This window comes from Neoarius graeffei, chromosome 12 (assembly GCF_027579695.1).
Source record: "Neoarius graeffei isolate fNeoGra1 chromosome 12, fNeoGra1.pri, whole genome shotgun sequence".
Lineage (NCBI taxonomy): Eukaryota > Metazoa > Chordata > Actinopteri > Siluriformes > Ariidae > Neoarius > Neoarius graeffei.
Genome location: NC_083580.1, coordinates 41,359,316 through 41,380,482, shown reverse-complemented (window position 1 = coordinate 41,380,482; position 21,167 = coordinate 41,359,316). Strand labels below are relative to the sequence as shown.

The 21,167-nt window shown below is 41.1% G+C and overlaps 1 protein-coding gene across 1 annotated transcript in view; it reads right to left on the bottom strand.

Moving 5' to 3' along the window:
- Positions 1–21,167, bottom strand: part of nsg2 (neuronal vesicle trafficking associated 2) — a 154,090-nt gene that overhangs the window by 122,894 nt on the left and 10,029 nt on the right. The gene's annotated exons all lie outside the window — the stretch shown is intronic.

Genomic DNA, 21,167 nt, shown 5'->3' with positions numbered 1-21,167 from the left:
GTTGTGACATCATAAACAAATCTGTTCTACTCATCCAGACGACTTCGCAACAGCTCCGTTGCCAGATTTTTTTCACTCTGGAACCCGTTCTCAAAAGATTTCGTTTTGGGGCACCCAAAACGCCGGTGCCGTGTGGACGCCAGGCCGAAACGATAAACAATATCAGATTCACCTGAATCCGTTGCCGTGTGGACAGGGCCTTAATTTCCACCATCTCATAGGAAAAAGGCTATTTTATATCATGTAAACATGAAGCCCTATTATGATTCAATTTGTCAAGCCAGTTTCAACTTCTGCTCTGGTGCTTGATTGTCCCCTATGTAAAGAAATGGGGGATTAACTCATCACCTAATGATCTTTTAAGGGGGTGATTGAAAAACTCAATGTTTAGTGTTGCTGGACAGTTTACTAGCTTCTCAGCAGGCTGAGCTGATACAGCTTATTAAATACCTTGGTTTGCTTGACACTCAATCAAGAACAACTTGGATATGATCTTGATGTAGGCAACTCCTGCTTTTATCAGCAGTGTGTGTGTCCCCAGAAAAACAAACTGTTAGAAGCTGAGATTCAGTACATGCTAGAAAATACTGCTGTGCCTTCCTTTTGAGTGGGCATTGCTGTGCATTCTTATTGATAAATCTGACAAGATGGTTCATTTCTGCACAGGTTTTCAAAAAGTGTCACTAAGTGTTTTCCATTACCCTGCATTGAAGACTGTATTGAAGTAGGCTCAGCCAAATTTGTAACAAAACAGGACCTTTTAAAAGGTTACTGGCAAGTACCATCAAGGGCAAGGGACATCTCTTATCAGCCTGTTTGGGCTCTATTCTTATACAGTGAGTTTTCGTTTACAAAACACCCCAGCCTCTTTCCAGAGGCTTATGAATTGTGTAATTTTGGGTTTAGATGGGTGTGCAGTTTACCTTGATAATTTGGTCCTTTTTAGTGACTCCTGGGATCTGCGCTTACAGAGGCTCAAAGGTGTTCAACTGCTTGACTGAGGTGCAGCTTACAGTAAACCTGGCAAAGTGTGTTTGCCAGGAGCACTGTAACATGCCTCAGGAAAGTTGTCAGTAATGAAGTGCATTCTGTTCATGCAAAAATCTTGGCTACTCAGTAGTACCCACCTCCTACTACAAAGAAAGACCTGTGGAGATCTTTTTAGGTTTAGTGGGGTACTGTCAATGTTTCTGCAGAAATTGACTGTTCAAGGGAGTCAGTCTTTTAAGGGATGGATAAGTGTGGACATTAAACTATCAGATGGCATTTGAAAATGTTAGTCCATACTTTGTTCTGCTCCTGTTTGGGCAGCTCTGTGTTTTGATCAACTTTTTTTCATGAAAGGTTGATGCCAGTAATGGTGGTGCTGATTGTGGAGTTAACCAGCCTGTTTCTCTTAAATTCTGCACATATCAGCATTATTCAGTGGTTGAAAAGGAAGCTCTAGCATTTAATATGGGTTTTAATACCTGAATGGCTAAATTTAAAGTTTGTTTTGTAAATTCATTGAGTTTAATTATTTCATCTGGTTAATTGTTTCTTGGATTTGTATTAATATTTGATGATGATGGTTTATTTCGAACATGTAAACAATGAATAAACAGAACAAGAAAAGCAAAACAGCATTTGCAACAAGAACACGTAACAAGCCACTAAATTAGAAAATAAACCTTAAATAATATAGGTAATATCACTATCAAAAGAAAACAAGACAAAAATACAAACAAGGACACTAAGCAGTTTTGAGTTTACATTGATTATATATAATTTTTTTCAGATATAAATTCTCTATGACTATATCATATAATTAATTATATATGTATATCCATATGTCTACACAAGTTTACTACAAATACCACGCTCCCAATGGAGAACAAAATAAAAACAAAACAAATAGATGAAGACTGAAAATACACAATAAACAGCCAGTTATGATTAATCCCCTTCATCCTTATACCTTGTGAAAAATCAAATTTTTGTAAATCTTTTTAAACTGCTTCATGTCTGGACATCCCTTGAGCTCCTCATTTAAAGTGTTCCACCACTTTACCCCACAAACAGAAATACAAAAACTTTTCTTGGTTGTGTGCACCCTATAATTTTTAAATTTAAATAAACCCCTTAAATTATAACTCCATCTCTTTCAGTGAACAGTTTTTGAATATTGTGGTAGTTGATTATTGTTTGCTTTGAATATTTGTGCTGTTTGATAGTCCACCAGATCTGCAAATTTCAGTATTTCTGACTAAGAATAATGTATTTGTACGATCCCGATAACCAGCCTTGTGTATAATCCTTATTGCTCTTTTTTGGAGAATGAAGAATGAATGTATTTTTGTAATTATTGCCCCATACCTCTGCACAGTAACTTGAATAAGGTGAAACCAGGGAACAGTAAAGAATCCGGAGTGAATTGTGATCTAGAAACTGTCTGACTTTGTTTAATATTGCAATACTTCTTGATACTTTGGATTGTATGGTTTTTTATGTGGTTTCCAACTGAGTTCTTCATCAATAGTTTTTCCAAGAAATTTGATTTCCTTAACTCTTTCTATAATCCCATCTATTTGAATATTTATTTGTTTTGTTACCAAATAATATTACTTTGGATTTGTTCAAGTTTAATGATTTGTTACTGTTGAACCATGTTATTAATTTACTTATTTCTGTTGTGATCTCCTGCAATAGTTCCATTAAATTATCACCAGAAAAGAGGATATTTGTATCGTCAGCAAACAAGACAAGCTTCATTACTCCTGAAGTTTGCCTTTAGATACACTACATTATGTTGTTGATTTTTAAAAAAACTTTGGTCCTAACACTGACCCCTGGGCAAAGTTATGTCCAAACATGAGGAAGAACAATCTCCCAGCTTCACAAACTCTCCTGTTACTTAAGTAGCTTTTAACCCAGTTTAAAACTATACCGCTGATGCCATATCGTTCCAGTTTTTTATGTCATGATTTATTGTATCAAATGCTTTCTTTAAATCAATGAATATTCCAACTGCATGTTTTTTCTCCTCTATGGAATTGATTTCTTCAACTAATTCTATTAAAGCCAGTGATGTTGATCTATATGCTCTAAAGCCATACTGACGGTCACTAAGTAGTTTGTTTGTCAATAAATTTATCCAATCAGTTATTGAAAAGTTTTTGAGAATTTTGGAGAATTGCGGAAGTAGTGAGACAGGTCTGTAGTTTGTGAAGTGGTGTTTGCTCCCAGTTTTGTACAGAGGAATGACTTTTGCTGTTTTCATTCTGTTTGGAAATGTACCAGTTAGAAATGACAAATTGCATATATATATATATATATATATATATATATATATATATATATATATATATATATATATTATGTGTATATGTATGTGTATATATATATGTATATGTGTGAATGGCTTGGATATTTCATCAATAACATTTTTCAATATCATGTTAATGTCATCACAGTCGGTAGTTGTTTTTTTTTTTTTTTTTTTGGTTCATACACTTCCCAACAATATCAACAATTTTTTTTTTTCCACTGCTGTAAGGAACATTGAAAGAATTATCTATCAAATTGCCCAGATTTTCAACAGATGTTCCTGGATCCGGGATTTGTTCTGCCAAGATTGGTCCTACATTTACAAAGTAATGGCTGAAACTATTAACTACCACATCCACATTATATTCATCTTCATCGTTATTAAGAAAGTACCTTGGATAATTATATATCTTGACCCATTTTTTTTAATAATACTGTTCAAAGTGCTCCAAACTACTTTATTTGTTATTGTTTAATAATTTCTTAATATTCTTTCTTAGCAGCCCTTATATTAGTTAATTATTTTTATATCTATCCTCTGCCTCTTTAGTTTTCTGCTTTATGAACTCTCTATACAATGTATTTTTCTTTTTACAGGCATTTTGTAAACCCCTTGTAATCCATGGACATGCTGTATGTTTGACTTTTTTACTGTATTGAACAATTGGGCAATTTTTATTATATAGTGATATAAATATCCTCAAGAATTCCTCATATGCTTTGTCTTTTAGTCGGTATATTTCATCCCAATTTTTGTGCCAGCAAGTCATTTCTAAGAGTGTTAATTGATTCCTCTGATCTAAGTTGTCTGAAAAGTTGTGTTTTCTGGTTTATTTTTCCCAAATTTTGTTTCATAAACTGAGAGAACTGGTAAATGATCACTATCATTTATAAATTACTAAATTGTATAAATTACTAAATTGTCATTAAAACTGTTAGTGAATATATTGTCTGAGGGTGGCTCAATGTGAGGCGATTCTGCTGGGTCTAGTAATTTTGGGGAATAAGGCCATACTGTACATTGTGTTGATAAAATTGTCTGTCATTTTGTGTTTATTTGGATTGAGCAGGTCAATACTGAAGTCTCCGCATATGAAGACTGTTTTGTGACTCACTTTTGAAAACATAATGATTAGTATACTTTGTATTAATTTAATAGGGAGGTCAGCATATAAGCCTATAGGCTTTAGGCCTCCCTTACACATTCTATTGTATTACTATACCTTGTAAATTTACATGTCCAATGTGTGCAATAAATATACAACCTACATTTTGCTGTGCACATTAATTCTGGTGTACCACTGATTGTCTTTACTGACAATCCTTTGTTTTTTGTTTTTTTTCTGAATTCATCAATGTCCAAACCAGCATCTAGTTTTTTTATTTTTAGTCTTATTGTTTAGATATAAGGCATATTAAGGGGTCAGATATGATCATGGCTGATGTCTGATCATGTTTAGCTAGGTGTTGCTGTGGATCATATGTGCCATGGTTGCTGGGGGGACAGGGGTGGGGATGAGTACTTCTGTGGACATATGGCTTTGAGCTGGATGTGGGACAATTGAAAATTTTGGTCTTTGTTTGGAAAACTATGATCCCCATAAGGCTTTCTTTTTTTGTGGGGGTGTTTGAGATGATGCAGCACTGCTGCGATTGCTTCTAGGCATGGCTTGGGAGCTTGTTACAGCAACATCTGTGCTCTCCCTTTAAAATGAGGAGCCTTTGGACAATGGCTGCTGCTTGTGGGCTTGGTGCTGCATGTCTGTTTTGGTTATTTGTAATGGCTTTTTGTATTTGGTTTATTTTGTAAATATTTCAATTCTCTAAATTAAGATCAATGTGTCCTTCCTTTTGTGAATTGTGAGCCAGTTGTAACTACCAATTTTGTTAGATGCCATTTACGTTCTAATTTGAGTGGTCTGTGTAAAGTGTAATTGTTATACCAGGGTGCTAATTTTCTATTTCTACATCCAAGTAGAGCAATATTCACTAAAGTATAGTGAAATGCTGACTAAGCATTCAGTTGCCTGATCAAGTTCTATGGGGTCTGATGGTGAGCCAGTCAAATTTCATAATTCAGGTAGATTTATAAAACTTGTGTAGTAGTTGATGTGAATGAGTAATCTGCACCTTGCCACAGTAGTGTCAAATGTACAGACATAAGCCTCGGTCACAACCGGACGTACGATTTTTTGGCCGTGCAATTTTTGGCGTTTCCCAAATCGCTGCTTTTTTTTTTTTTTTTGTTCGTGGAGAACGTAGTTGTGGTGACCATGAAGGAGTAAGATCACCGCGCACCCAACGTACAACCCGGAAGTCGACCGTGCGTACGTACAATGCACAAAATCTGAGGCTGCTCGGACGTACGGCTGTCGCTTCATTCGTACAGCCAACGCACCTTCAAACGTGCACTAATCGTACTGACCGTGCATTCCATGCAGACTTTGTATGAAGGTTGCAAGAACTGCGCATGATCTGTACGTTGTGCGTACCAACGGCGTTCATTTGTCGCACTGCAGCAATTGGAGAGGGTTATATATATGTATTTCAGCATACTTTGGTTTCTCACTGTGAAAATGGCAATCCCTCCGCAAAGACTTCATCTCAAACTCCTGGCCACTGTCGTGGTCTTCATCCTCCTCCTCACTGCTCCTTGTTCTCTCTCTCTCTCGCTCTCTCTCCTCCCTCTCTGCCGCTGTCTCTCTCTCCTCCGTCTCCGACACCTTTTCTATCCTCTTCCCTTTGGCATATTGAATTGAAGCGTTGAAATTAAATGAAATTGGGTTTTCTCTCAATCAAAGCCTACGTGTACAAATGGCCGTAGGCACCCCTGCAGCTTTATATGTCGGTCGTAAGGCACTTTTTAACCCTTTAACAGCAAATGCCCAGGACACAGAAGGATCACAAAAACAGAAGCTTAAAAAATATGCATGCTTTATTTAGTAAATAGATAACTAAATTATCCTTTAAAAATAGCACCAAGCTACAAAGAAAGAAAAAAATAAAATTGTCCCGTCTCAGCAGTGCGCAGTCCGCGCAAAGAGGAATCCCAGTCCCAGAAGCGCTGAAATCGTGGGGAAGCCTAATGCGCAGGGAAGCCCTGCGCGTGACGTCACAGCTCCAGCGTCCAGGTAGCAGCGGGGGATTCCCAAAAACGTCTATAGCTCGCCCGGAGTCAGCGCACACCTTGGGCAATAAAAGAGAAAGCAACAAACAATGCCGACATACACAACAAGGCAAAAACAGCAGGGAAGGAGAAGTCTTACATCCCTTTACCCTGTCATTAGCGAGCGTTGAATTAAGTACAGTTGACTCCAGATTCCCGTTGGCAGCCGACGCACCTCAAAAGAAGGCAGCAAATCAGGGAAACAGCGCAGGCAGAGAAAAACTTTGTTTGTTCGTTCATTCCTTCCTTCCTTCAATCTGCCCGCTGATCTTCCACTGGTAACTACGCATCTGCTGCGGCGTCCGATCCCCTCTTTGGGCTGCATTCCCAAGCAACCCAACTCCGAGAAATCCACGTCCCCTCTTTGGACTGCATTCCCAAACAACCCAACTCCGAGAAATCCACGTCCCCTCTTTGGACTGCATTCCCAAACAACCCAACTCCGAGAAATCCACGTCCCCTTTTTGGGCTGCATTCCCAAACAACCCGACTCCGAGAAGTCCACGTCCCCTTTTTGGGCTGCATTCCCAAACAACCCGACTCCGAGAAGTCCACGTCCCCTTTTTGGGCTGCATTCCCAAACAACCCGACTCCGAGAAGTCCACGTCCCCTTTTTGGGCTGCATTCCCAAACAACCCGACTCCGAGAAGTCTACGTCCCCGGCGGGGGCCGTTACTGGCCTCACACCATCCACGGGCACCTCTTAACGATTTCATGCCCTGTTGAACTCCTCCTTAATACTGAAAAGGTCCCCTTTTTATACCCCACCCCTTCGTCTTTCAAGTGCTTCAATAGGTCAGGTAATAATTGTCCAAACAGCTGATCCATCTAAGCAATTAGAGAGCCGCAAATACAAGATCAGTGTAGGTAGCAGTCAATTAGCAGCACACAGTGAAATCACTGCAATCAACCAATTATGTGAACACACCAAAATCACAGCAACCCAAATAAATCACAGCAAACCGTCACAGCAAAAATAAAAATAAGATCCCCACACAGCTAGAGGCTGACACATATACCCGAGTTTTCGTGCGATTGACGCCCTCTCGCCATACGGCCAATGCACGGCCGACTTACTTGACACGCATGGATGACATACGAAATATCTGAACGTGCGTTGGCCGCACTAATTATGTATGTGGGGTGCACGACACACATACGGAGCCTGCAAGTGCGACGTACGAAAAAAATTGACATTTTGCCCAAACCTGACACCAGCAAATCGTACGAAAGATGCACATCGACCGTATGGAAGACACATGAGGCCATAAGTTTGTCTTGCAACCTGAAAAAAACGTAAGCGCCCGTAGAGTTTGTTTGACATGACAAAGAACCTCTGCGGCCAGTCTACGGCTCGAAAATCAGCACGTCACACGCGCATCCTCCATGCGTTTCTTTGCGTTTTTTGCACGTAGACCGGCCGTAGGAGCATGTATGGCCGGTTGTGACCGAGGCTATACTGAATAAGAATGATCTGAGGTAGCTTCAGGCTGTGGAAGGGTGACTATATTTAACCCAAATGTTAGTATTAGATCATGAGTGACCACCATTATGAGTAGGTCCTATGACATTCCGATATCTCTAACAACTAAAATTGCCTAAAGAAATAACCAGGCCTGAGATGAAATCTGCAAATTCAGAAAGAAACTCAGAATATGGGCCTGTAAATAAATAACAGAATTGATGGGGTTTTTTTGAGAACTTCAAACATATTGAATTTATAACCCAGGTTTTTGTATCACATCTATATAATCATTATAAATAACTGCAATGCCTTGTCTACCAGTTAGACAAGGCAGGTGTAAAACTATCCAGGAGGACGAGCTTCATTTAATGCTATATATTCATTTGGCTTAGTTTCAGACAAGCACAGTACATTCAACTCCTGATCAGTAAGTGCATCAAGTTAGCACTTCAGACACAAGCTAATATTTCATGAGCCTACCTTTTTAGATTAAAGGTGCTGGCAGTGGCTATAGTCAGTATGATCAGATTTTATATTAATTTGATTAGAGCAAACAGTAGTTCTACTTTTTTGTATAGCACAGTGAACAGTTTCAATATAATTAAATTTGTCATAGATCAGATAGTGACGGGAAGTACGTATACAGGACAAAGCCCCAATTGATTTTCAACCCCTTTGACATTTTTATACCAGATGTCCTTCCTGATGCAACTCTCTCCAATCTTTCTGGGCTTTGCACTAAGTATGCACTCACTTGAGCAAACCCAGTTGCTGGGTATTTTTATCTAATCTCTATGTCTTTGAACCATGGGGGAAACCAGGGCACCCAGAGGAAACCCACACAGACAGGGGGTGCGAACCCGACACAGGAAGGCCCCTGTCAGCCAGTGGACAGTCTGTTTAGCCTGTTCATCTGCTCCCTGGCCTTGGCTCTGGATTGTCAAACATTAACTAGGCCTGTTCTGAGACTGAGCTATGCTGCAAAAATGAGAGCAGCACCTTCCCAAGTGGGATGGATACCGTCCCACTCTAACAGGCCAGCCTTGGCCTCAAAACTACTCCAATTATCTGTAAAGCCCACATTGTTTTCAGAGCACCACCTGGACAACCAGCAGTTCAGTGACCAGGGCCGTAACTACCATTGAGGACACCGAGGTCATGTCCTCGGCATTTTTTTCCCACGGTGTTTTTTTTTTCACTCAGAAATGTGAAATTAATATATGATGAAAATCGTTCTGACTTTGATCGGTGGAAAATTCTAAATTCAGCTTGCATCCCCCTGTTCTCATTTGTTTGTCTAAAAATAAAGTCCACATAATCATTTTTAAACGAAGCTGAAATATCCGACATTGGAAACATTTCATATTCGGCAGCCTCGCGATAGTCAGCTCAGCACCACGGGATACACAAGAGCTGAGAAGTGTTCTCATCAAGGTCCGACTCCGCAGCCAGGCAGTCTGTCAATTAGTCGTGGAATCTGAAAATTGACATAAGATGAAGAAGTCTACTACACTAAAACAAACCAAACTCAGCTCTGGAAAGTCAACAAGTGAGAGAAAAAGAAAGAGGGAAGAAGGGGAGTTAATTTTGCCAGTCCGGAATGCTTATGATCATTAACAGTGCAATTTAAATTAGCATTTCAAGCAACAGCAGTCGAAGCCACTTAGCTAGATAGGATTTTCGTTTTCCAGGCGGCACAAACTCTTTTATTCTCTCTCGTCTCGATTTGATTTGGTGCGTTTCAGATCAGAAAAGGCTGGACAGTCGTGACCTGTTGTTTATGAAGTTATTGGCAACTGACGAGACTTGAGCTATTTTGCTAACTTACCAGACTATAGGCTAACGTGAACACAAGACACTATTGTTTTGATCATTGATTGTATTTTCGAACGGAAATGAAAACGGGTAGCAAACTTATGTTCACATTTTATTTACAACATGATGTACCGCCTCTGACTGCTTTCTGTCAATCATGAAGAGCCCAGCCGCGTTCACAGCTCCTCCTCCGATCACCAGCTGGAGATGAGCCTCCTCTCGGGAAGTCTTGTCCCGCCCCTCTTATTCACTCCCATCTCCAGTGAGGCTCAGTCGCGTTTTAGTCGGTTTTGTCCAATAACCGTCTAGTATTTTGCTATTGAAAAGGGCATATATTTTTTAAAAAGCAATTGAAGTCCATTCAGGCTCGGCTAGATTGCGTTGTCACTCACTCTCACTATTCTCACTCACTCATTCTCACTCACTCACTCACTCACTCACTCACCCACACACACAAAATACTTTTGTGATCGTGCAGTTTTGAAATTGTTAAAATAAACATGTTCACCTACATGTTCATCTTGTTGGGCTTGTGATTTTGACTCGTTTCCAAAATGTATGAAAAGTCACCATATTAGGACATTTTTCTTTTGGCAAATAAGATGTATCGCAATGTTTGACCTCGGTATTTGAAAAATCCTGGTTACGGCCCTGTCAGTGACCATAATCTGCTGTAAGCTACATCACCCAATTACTGAATGTAAGCCCAATTCAGTAAACATCGACAGAAACTTGAAGTTACATCTGAAAGAACAATACCAGAGACCGGTAGTGTAATAACAAGCATGAAGATAAGCCTGGTTTCACTTTTCACCGCTTCCCGGAGATCCTAGAAAGATGAGAAAAAGGGTGAGCTGCAGTTAAATGGGAAGCCAACAAAGGATTCCCGTGTGTGTGGAGAACGTTTTATGTCAGGTTAGTGTGAAAGCTCTGTGCAACATTAAAATGTATTTCTGGACGTGGGCTTTGGACACAGTATATTTTATTAGACCTAATGCGTGTTGCTACACTAGCAACATGTTTATGTACCGATAATGTAGACGAGGCTGAATGCCATAAATTATTCTACATCTAGGCCATGGCATATTTAGTACTATTAGAAGTCAGTGTTTGAGCTTACCATTGTCATAAGGTGTCTTTCTTTATCGGAAATTTCCTATAACATTCCGGCATGCACAAAACCTACCTCAAGACACTAGCAGGCATCTGTACTTCTGACTGCATTTAGCAGCTCTCCAGTGTATTTAGAAATCCCAAATACTAAATAGTTCAGGATGTCTTAGTATCCCAAATCCGGTAGCTGGTTTGCTGTATACTTTTCAAGTGGAATAAATACATCTGTGGATGTGGCAACGGGGATGTGGTTGAGCGTCGGCTGTGGATGGTGAGGAGGCAGGTTGAACCAGCAGGTAACATGCAATGAGGTGCACCTGTGTCAAATTACTGGCTGTCTATTAACCTGTGTGTCTTTCAGACAGCCAGGAATGAGAGAGAGTGAGCCGTGTCACTCCATGTGCGTGTGTGCAAGAAGACGTATTAGTTGTCACTAAAAGTGTCAAAAATAAAAGAACTCGCCTGTTCTGAAGCCTGCTTCCAGTTCCTCTGTTTCCCCCACAAGTTAGTGTTGTTACAGTGGTGCCGAAACCCAGGACTGCGGAATGAATGCTGCCATGGGATCCAAACCAGTCCGTGAGCTCCTCCAAACACTTGCCAACGACCTACAGCACCAGCAGCATGCCCTTGTCGTGCTATCTGCACTGCAAAAACTGGCTATCTAACCAAATCTTACAATCTTATATTCAGACAAAAAAACTTTTTAATCTTGTTTTGAGAGTGATATGCTAAGCAATAGCAGATTGTGTAAAATTATTAATCTTGTTTTGAGAATATGTCTTTTATTTCTTCCTAAGTTGCTAAATCATAAAATTAGTTACTTTAAATGCATATTAGGACAAATTATATCACTGCAACACTGTTTGAGATCACATTCAATCTTTCACAACCATTTTTAGTTGTGAAAACTTGTTTCAAGACCTCCCAGTAACAATCACATGCTTACTTTAGTTAAATATTGATGACATAGTGTACAATGTATGTCATTAATTGCATTATAACTTTTTGCACATTTGTGTGCGCAATGTTTCAAGCATTTGTTGCTATTTGAAGAAGCAATTCAAATAAATATTGTTGAAGAGGATACTGTGCTTGATTTCATTTAGTGTAAATGCTTTGTTTTATTTTAAGACAGAAAACCTAAAAACAATTCTTGAATTCAGACGATTCATCTTGTTTAGTTGCTCCTGTTTTAAGATCTTTTCTTTCAAAATTAGAAAGAAACAGCAATCAAAGAAGAACTTACAGGCTAATTTTGAGTTTATTTAACTTAATGAAGAGCTTGAAATGAGTGTTTAACCACTTGTTTTAAGATATTTCTCACTTGTCTAATGCCTATATATTTTTTCTTCTTTCAAGAAATCTTACCAAGTGTAATTATCTTACTGCACTGGCAGATTATTTCACTTGATTATAGTCTAAATGTTCTCAAATTTATTATGTTTTTCCTTATATTAGGATGGCTAGTTTTTGCAGTGTGTGGATCAGGGCTAGTGCTTCCAGGTTCTACTCAGAGTCCAGGCAGAGGACCGGCAGGTGATAAGGAGCTGGATCCAGTCTGCAGCTGGTCCAGCTGTCATTCCTGCAGCTAGTATGCCTGTCCAGCTGGTGAAGATGGGACTGCAGAATGACCCTGATGCCTTCATCGAGCTGTTCGAGCGTGCTGCGGAACCCCAGCTCGTGGCCAACCTCACGGTGGGCGGCTCACCTACTGCCACTCCTGTCAGGGGAAGCCCGGCTTGCAACTCGACAGCTCCCGACCAGCAACAGTCTGGAGTACCCCCACCTGAAGCGAGCCATCCTACAGTGGGTCAGCCACAGCCCAGAAGTGCAGCGCCAACGCTTCCACTCACTGGCTTATGGTGAAGCGAGCCCCCTGTTTGCCCAACAACTCCGGGATGCCTACCAACAGTAGTTGCTGGCCGGTGTGACATGAAATCCATCATCAAGCGAGTGACACTGGACCAGTATGTTGCCTAGCTGCCGAATGGGATGTCAGCAGGGATCCGGTGTCACCAAACAACATTGCTGGAGGAGGTGGTCCAGCTGGCCAAGGATCATCTGACAGTGTTTTTGGAAGCAGGCTCTGTTACAACTTCTTTCCCCCCCCAATTTTGCTTTCTCCTTCTCTCTCTCCTCACCCCTCCCCTACCCCCACAGAAATGGGGGGGCTAATTCCCCTGAAACCCACTCCTGACACTTGTGCCTATCCTTATGTTTCTACTCTCCCTTCTCCTTCCATGCCACCATTAACACCCTCTCTCTACAGATGAACTCCTCCATACCCACCAGAACCAAGAGTGAGCTTGGGCAGGTCTGTAGGTGTGGAGGGAAGACGAAGGTAATCAGTGCTTCCACAAGGAGGCAGGGTTACTGATTCGTGTCTCTGATGCACCTCAGGCTTCCCCTGATCAAGCAGGGGCGTATAGTTGAGTATTCGAGGAGTTGCACATTAGGCTTTGGTGGATTCGGGTTGTAATCAGACCTCCATACATCAAAGCCTGACTCAATGCAGAGCACTGGAAAATGCATGTTTGGTGAAGGTTAAGTGTGTGCATGGTGATATCCGCAAATGCCTGTCACTATTCACTTCCGGGGAATAAAACATAGCATCTAGGCGGTGGTTAGTCTGAGCCTCACTCATCTGCTGATCCTGGGAACAAATTGGCCAATGTTTAAAACATTAATGAACCAAATAGTAATGGGTAGGTCCTGCAGCAGCACATCACAGGGGATTCCCACTGCAACATTAGCTGGGGAGGCAGTCCCAGGGTCTTCCGTGTCAACACCGCATCATGATGACATGGTGGGGAGAGCCCTCCCCCTTGGAGAAATCCCTTAGGGGACTTCCCATTGGAGCAGGCACGTGATGAGTCTGAGACACACTTTTGACCAAATGAATGTAATTGATGGCCAAATTCTCCAGCCTAGCATTGTGCTTTCCTTGCCGTACTTTTGTATTATTGAGGATGGGCTGTACTGAGTGACGAAGGACACTCAAACTAAAGATGACACAGTTGTTGGTCCTGAAGAGCCACAGGAAATGTTTATTCTATGCGGCTCATCATAATCCTATGGCTAGACATTTGGGGCAGGATAAAACATGAAATTGTTTTTCATGGCCCATTTCTATTGGCCAGGGATTCACGCCGATGTCTGCAGGTGGTGTGCAGTGTGTTGTGAATGCCAGCTGGTAAATCCCAGCGGCCACACCAAAAGCACCACTGCACTCACTGCCATTGATGAAGATCCCCTTTGAAAGAATTGGCATGGATCTCATTGGGTCATTAGATCAATCTACATGTGGGTATCGCTTTGTATTAGTCATAGCGGACTATGCAATATGATATCCATTCCACAATATCTCAGCATGCAGTGTTGCAGAGGCACTCTTTGGAGTTATCTCCCGAGTCGGGATTCCAAAAAAATCCTGACTGATCAAGGTACTACTTTTTATGCCACATACACTGCACAAATTATTGGGAATTAAATCGATTCGTACTACTGTTTATCATCCACAAATGGACAGGCTGGTCAAATGATTTAACCAAACACTTAAAGGAAAACTCCAGAGTGAAATGCTTTTTAGGTCTATTTTCGCATTATTGGGAGTGTATACGTTGAGTTGCTACCACAATCACGTCAATCGGATGTGTTTTGAGAAAATTCGTGTTTTGTGATTTCAACCGGAAAGCGCTAACACGGCAGTGCCTGGGGCATGTCTTTTTGCCGATACAAAACGCTAGTTTTAAAATCATTGCAAAGCTCAAAACAACATGATAGTTCTGTGGAAGTGAGTAGAGGGTTCCTACAAACAAAACGAGGTGTCTCTAGCTCTGCAAGTATATGGATAGAGTGTGTAGAAGAGTAAATACAAAGCCAGTGACCTTACCTTAAGTTGGGCTTCCTCAGACGCCATCTTCAGTGGACAGTCCGTAAAAGTCGAGTGTTGAGTGCAGAGCCCATCCCGCTGGAAATGCACAATGGGCTCTGCACTCAGCACTCGACTTTTACGGACTGTCCACTGAATATGGCGTCTGAGGAAGCCCAACTTCAGGTAAGGTCACTGGCTTTGTATTTACTCTTCTACACACTCTATCCGTGCACTTGCAGAGCTAGAGACACCTCGTTTTGTTTGTAGGAACCCTCTACTCACTTCCACAGAACTGTCATGTTGTTTTGAGCTTTACAATGGTTTTAAAACTAGCATTTTGTATCAGCAAAAAGACATGCCCCAGGCACTGCCATGTTAGTGCTTTCCAATTGAAATCACAAAAAACGAATTTTCTCAAAACACATCCGATTGACGTGATTGTGGTAGCAACTTAACGTATGCACTCCCAATAATGCGAAAATAGACCTAAAAAGCATTTCACTCCAGAGTTTTCCTTTAAGAACATGATTCGTAAGTTCATTCATGGGGATGGTAAAAATTGGGGCATGTGGCTTGACCCTCTGTTTGCAGTGCGCAAGGTCTGACAAACCTCCACTAGGTTTTCCCCCATTTGAATTACTGTATGGGTGCAAGCCCCGTGGTGTCCTAGACATGATGAGAGAAAATTGGGAGGAGGGGCCTTCTCAAAGCAAAAATGAAATTCAGTGCATTCTTGACCTGAGAGCAAAACTCCACACACTGATTCACATAACCCAGGAGAATTTGCTACAGGCCCAAGAATATCTAGCTTGCCTGTACAGCAGAGGGGCATAGATAAGGGAATTTGCACAGGGAGATAAAGTCCTCATTTTACTGCCCACCTCAAGTTCAAAATTGCTCGCCAAGTGGCAAGGGCCCTTTGAGGTCACACGGTGAATTGGGGAGGTCAAATGGCCAGATGGGGGAGACGCATCAAATTTACCACATCAATCTCCTAAAACTTTGGAGAGAGGAGGTTCCTATGGCTCTGGCAACAGTAGTTCCGGAGAGGGCAGAGCTGGGACCGGAGGCCAGTGTAAGACCTTTGTACACCTTTTGGTGGGACTGTGGTTACTACACCATTGGAATGACATCCTGACCTTTATTTGGTGGACTTTCTTTTTCCTGTAATTGTAAAGCGACCTTGGGTTTTGAGAGGTGCTGTATAAATTTATTATGACAATTACTATAAATGATTAAGTGGCATTTACAGCATCTTGGGGCAGTTCTGAGGTCGCTGAAGCATGCTGGGCTCACAGCAAACCCGAAGAATTGCGCAATTGGACAGGTGGAAGTACAATATGAGCTTCCACTTGGGTCATGGGCAGGTGCATGACCCAAGACCAAAAAGGGGGTGAGGCGGTTCCTGGGGCTGGCTGACTATTATAGGCAGTTCACGCTTAACTTTTTAGACATCACCAGCCCACTGACGGACCTCACTAAAAAGGGGGCGCCAGATCTGGTCCAGTGGATAGAGCCATGCAAATGAGCTTCTGCTCAAGTCAAGGTGGTTTAGTGTGGGGGCCTGCTTTTGCATTCTCCTGACTCTTCTCTCCCTTTTTGTTTTACAGACTGATGCATCAGACAGAGGACTGGAGGCCATTTTGTCCCAGGTGGGGGGGGGGGAGTGTTCTGTGCTGTACATCAGCTGCAAGCTTTCCACGTGAGAGTAAAAGTACAGCATGATGGAGGAGGAGTGTCTGGCCATCAAGTGGGTGGTCCTCACCCTCCAGTACTACCTGCTAGGATGCCCATTCATCCTCTGTTCCAACTATGCCCCGCTCCAGTGGCTCCACTGCATCAAGGATGCCAATGCGTGGATCACTCATTGGTATCTGTCCCTTCAGCCCTTTAAATTCAAGGTGGTACACAGGCTGGGGGCACAGATGGTGGTGGCAGATTACCTCTCCTGCCAGGCAGAGGTGTCAGCTGAAAGCCGGATGGCTCCCCAGCCTGAGTCAGGCAGTGGGGTTATGTGGCAGCAGGGGCATGGTTGAGCATCGGCTGTGAATGGCGAGGAGGCAGGTTGAACCACCAGGTACCATGTGATGAGGTGCACCTGTGCCAAATTACTGGCTGTCTATTAACCTGTGTTTCTTTCAGACAGCCAGGAACGACAGAGAGCTGCGTCACCCCCCGTGCGCGCGCGTGTGTGTCTGTGTGTGTGGACGTATTAGTCATCACTGAAAAGTGTCAAAAATAAAAGAATTCACCTGTTCTGAATCCTGCTTCTAGTTCCTCTGTTCCCCCACAAATTAAAGTGTTTACAGTGGGTAAATTAAGAAGAAGCCTTTTATTTTTGTCACATGTACACTCAAGCACAGTAAAATCCCTCCTCTGCATTTAAACCATCCGAAGCGATGAACACACCCGTGCACCCACCCACCCACACACAGACAGAGAAAGAGGCGGGGGGGGGGGGAGTGGGCATATTGAGGGTAAGTTATATGGATCTGTGATGCCTGCATGTTTCAGCTTTTGGATATAACATGATCTGCTGTTGTAATCTAAATTTTTAATTGTCACAATGTTTTCCGCACATCACCATCTTGGTGTGACGCAGTTCCATAGTTATCCTAAGTAATGCTATTTCTGTAGGGCCATGCGGTTTACCTCAAGAGGTAGGAAAACAGTCCTAAAACAGAGAAAAGCGACCCTCAGCATGTCAAAATGATCACATCTCGTCCACGTGATCTTGTTCTTGCGAGACATAGGAAAATGTCATGCACAATAAATTTTGAAAATTTCAGATGACTTTGCAGTCAGTACCTTTTAAGATACACAGTACACAATTAAACATAGACTTTGGAGAAACTAAAAATATTGCTACATATGTACATTATGTCTGTAGTTAATTTATATGTTGCATCTAAATAAACTACAAAATATATTGCAAAAAATTGTCTGAGGTAGTAATCTTTCTGACTTTGTAGTGAGGAAGACAAGAAATACTCATCTGTATTTGTACACCCAGCCTTGTAGTAAGTGAAATGCAAAATGCTTATTATATGTAGGCAGCAAAAGAGTACCACCCTCTTGTAATTATGAAATGTATAACAAAAAGCAATGTTAACCCTCTGGGGTCTGAGGGTATTTTCTGGCACTCTAATGATTTTGGCATGCTCTGATTTTGTCAGTTTCATCAAATCTAAGCAGTACTTTGAAGTCATATGACTTCTTTTGTATTCAACACAAGTTCAGCTACAATAATATCCATGTAGTATGTATATCATGAGTGTACTTTAAAAAAAAAGGATAAATGAAGCTGTTGAAAAAAGCAGTTTTAGAACTATGGTGGAATGTGTGAAAAAGCATTACCTTATCCATTGTGATGAGCCGTTTTGATCACTTGAGGTGATTCTGTTCAGTCTTAAGAATGTATCAAGCACAAAAACTTAAATCTGCTCCATTGATTTGGACAATTAACTGGCCATCAAAAAAAAGTATGTTCTATTGTTTTGGGATAAAGGGTTGGCAGTGGGAGGGGTATTCAATGAGAAGGGTAAAAATTTCCATTCTATTCAATGGGAAGAGTGAAAACCCCTCCCACTGCCAACTCTTAGTCCCATCAGGTCAAGTCACAATGGGTAAAGCAATGTTTGTTCACGCATTCCAACACAATTCTAAAACTACTTTGTATAACAGCTTCATTTATCTGGCATTGGACTTTATTTTGGTATGACTCTATTCAGTGTATCTTGAAATTAACTCTTGTGCTATTTTACACCGTTCAGAGCCACAACCTACAATGTTACTCAATTACTCTGTAATTTTGCTCCCACTCCAACTGCAAAGTTTACTCTCTAAACTCAAGGCTGAACAAAATTAAGTATTTTTGAGGAAAATACTTTTAACTCTGGAAAAACTGCTCAGTCAGTTTTCCTGTGTATGTACTACAGCGCACACATACCAACAGATCTACTCATAAGAAATAGAAGAAATATTTACACTTAAGTTGATCTTTGGCTGGATTGAGTTGAAGTTAAAAAATAAATAAATAAAAAATTTTAAAAAGGCACCGCTCATCAGTGTCACAGTTCTCAAGATTGAATTGAATCACCGTCCTAAATCATGAATTGATTCACTGTCCTGAATCATCTGAAGCACATAAAACTCGCGTGCCATCTCGCAACAAGTCTTACCTCCAAATAACCTGAACTATGTCTGACAGGTTTTATCCTGTTTACGGTGGCTGTTCCCACCGCAAAAGAGAAACCAATCAAAACCAAGAGTGAAAGTGATTATCATGCCGTTACCATGTGAATAGTCTTTTATGAATGTGCAAATAGGCGCTCAGTGCTCCAGCTCCGATGTGACTGAGTAAGGTGACAAGTTTTATGTTTCATCTAATTTAGGTAATTTAAAAACTATAATATTATTTGGCAGTAGGTACATAGGAAAGTGTAAAGTATAAAGTTTGTCAATATGTTGATCATGCTTATATGATAAACTTGAAGATATTTATCTAAATATATGACCTACTCATTCTAAACCTGTTGAGCTTCGCCAGTGAAGCGCTTGACAACAGAGGGTCAATACTGGTTTTACAAGTGCAATTCATTCATTTGTTCATTCATTTTTCTTCAGTAATCACTTTATCCTGGTCAGGGTCATGGTGGAACAACAACTCCAGGAACACGGTGCAAGGCTGGAATCCATCATAGGACATGACTGGCCCACAATTTAGAGCAACCAATCTATAGTGGTGCTTGAAAGTTTGTGAACCCTTTAGAATTTTCTATATTTCTGCATAAATATGACCTAAAACAACATCAGATTTTCACATAAGTCCTAAATGTAGATAAAGAGAACCCAGTTAAACAAATGAGGCAAAAATATTATACTTGGTCATTTATTTAATGAGGAAAATGGTCCAATATTACATATCTGTGAGTGGCAAAAGTATGTGAACCTCGAGGATTAGCAATTAATTTGGAGGTGAAATTAGAGTCAGGTGTTTTCAATCAATGGGATAACAATCAGGTGTGAGTGGGCAGTCTGTTTTATTTAAAGAGCAGGGATCTATCAAAGTCTGATCTTCACAACACATGTTTGTGGAAGTGTATCGTGGCACGAACAAAGGAGATTTCTGAGGACCTCAAAAAAAGCGTTGTTGATGCTCATCAGGCTGGAAAAGGTTACAAAACCATCTCTAAAGAGTTTGGACTCCACCAATCCACAGTCAGACAGACTGTGTACAAATAGAGGAAATTCATGACCATTGTTATGCTCCCCAGGAGTGGTCAACCAACAAAGATCACTCCAAGAGCAAGGCGTGTAATAGTCAGCAAGGTCACAAAGGACCCCAGGGTAACTTCTAAGCAACTGAAGGCCTCACTCACATTGGCTAATGCTAATGTTCATGAGTCCACCATCAGGAGAACACTGAACAACAATGGTGTTCATGACAGGGTTGCAAGGAGAAAGCCACTGCTCTCCAAAAAGAACATTGCTGCTCGTCTGCAATTTGCCAAAGATCACGTGGACAAGCCAGAAGGCTATTGGAAAAATGTTTTGTGGATGGATGAGACTAAAATAGAACTTTTTGGTTTAAATGAGAAGCATGTTTGGAGAAAGGAAAACACTACATTCCAGCATAAGAACCTTATCCCATCTCTGAAACATGGTGGTGATAACATAATGGTTTGGGCCTGTTTTGCTGCATCTGGGCCAAGACGGCTTGCCATCATTGATGGAACGATGAATTCTGAATTATACCAGCAAATTCTGAATTATACCAGCAAATTCTAAAGGAAAATGTCAGAGCATCTGTCCATGAACTGAATCTCAAGAGAAGGTGGGTCATGCAGAAAGACAACGATCCTAAGCACACAAGTCGTTCTACCAAAGAATGGTTAAAGAAGAATAAAGTTAATGTTTTGGAATGGCCAAGTCAAAGTCCTGACCTTAATCCAATCAAAATGTTGTGGAAGGACCTGAAGCAAGCAGTTCATGTGAGGAAACCCATCAACATCCCAGAGTTGAAGCTGTTCTGTATGGAGGAATTGGCTAAAATTCCTCCAAGCTGGTGTGCAGGACTGATCAACAGTTACCGGAAATGTTTAGTTGCAGTTATTGCTGCACAAGGGGGTCACACCAGATACTGAAAGCAAAGGTTCACACACTTTTGCCACTCACAGATATGTAATATTGGATAATTTTCCTCAATAAATAAATGACCAAGTATAATATTTTTGTCTCATTTGTTTAACTGGGTTCTCTTTATCTACTTTTAGGACTTGTGTGAAAATCTGATGACGTTTTAGGTCATATTTATGCAGAAATATAGAAAATTCTAAAGGTTTCACAAACTTTCAAGCACCACTGTAGGCTGACACCAGGAGAGCATCCGATACCCCACGTAAATAGTAACCCAAGTTCGTAATTGA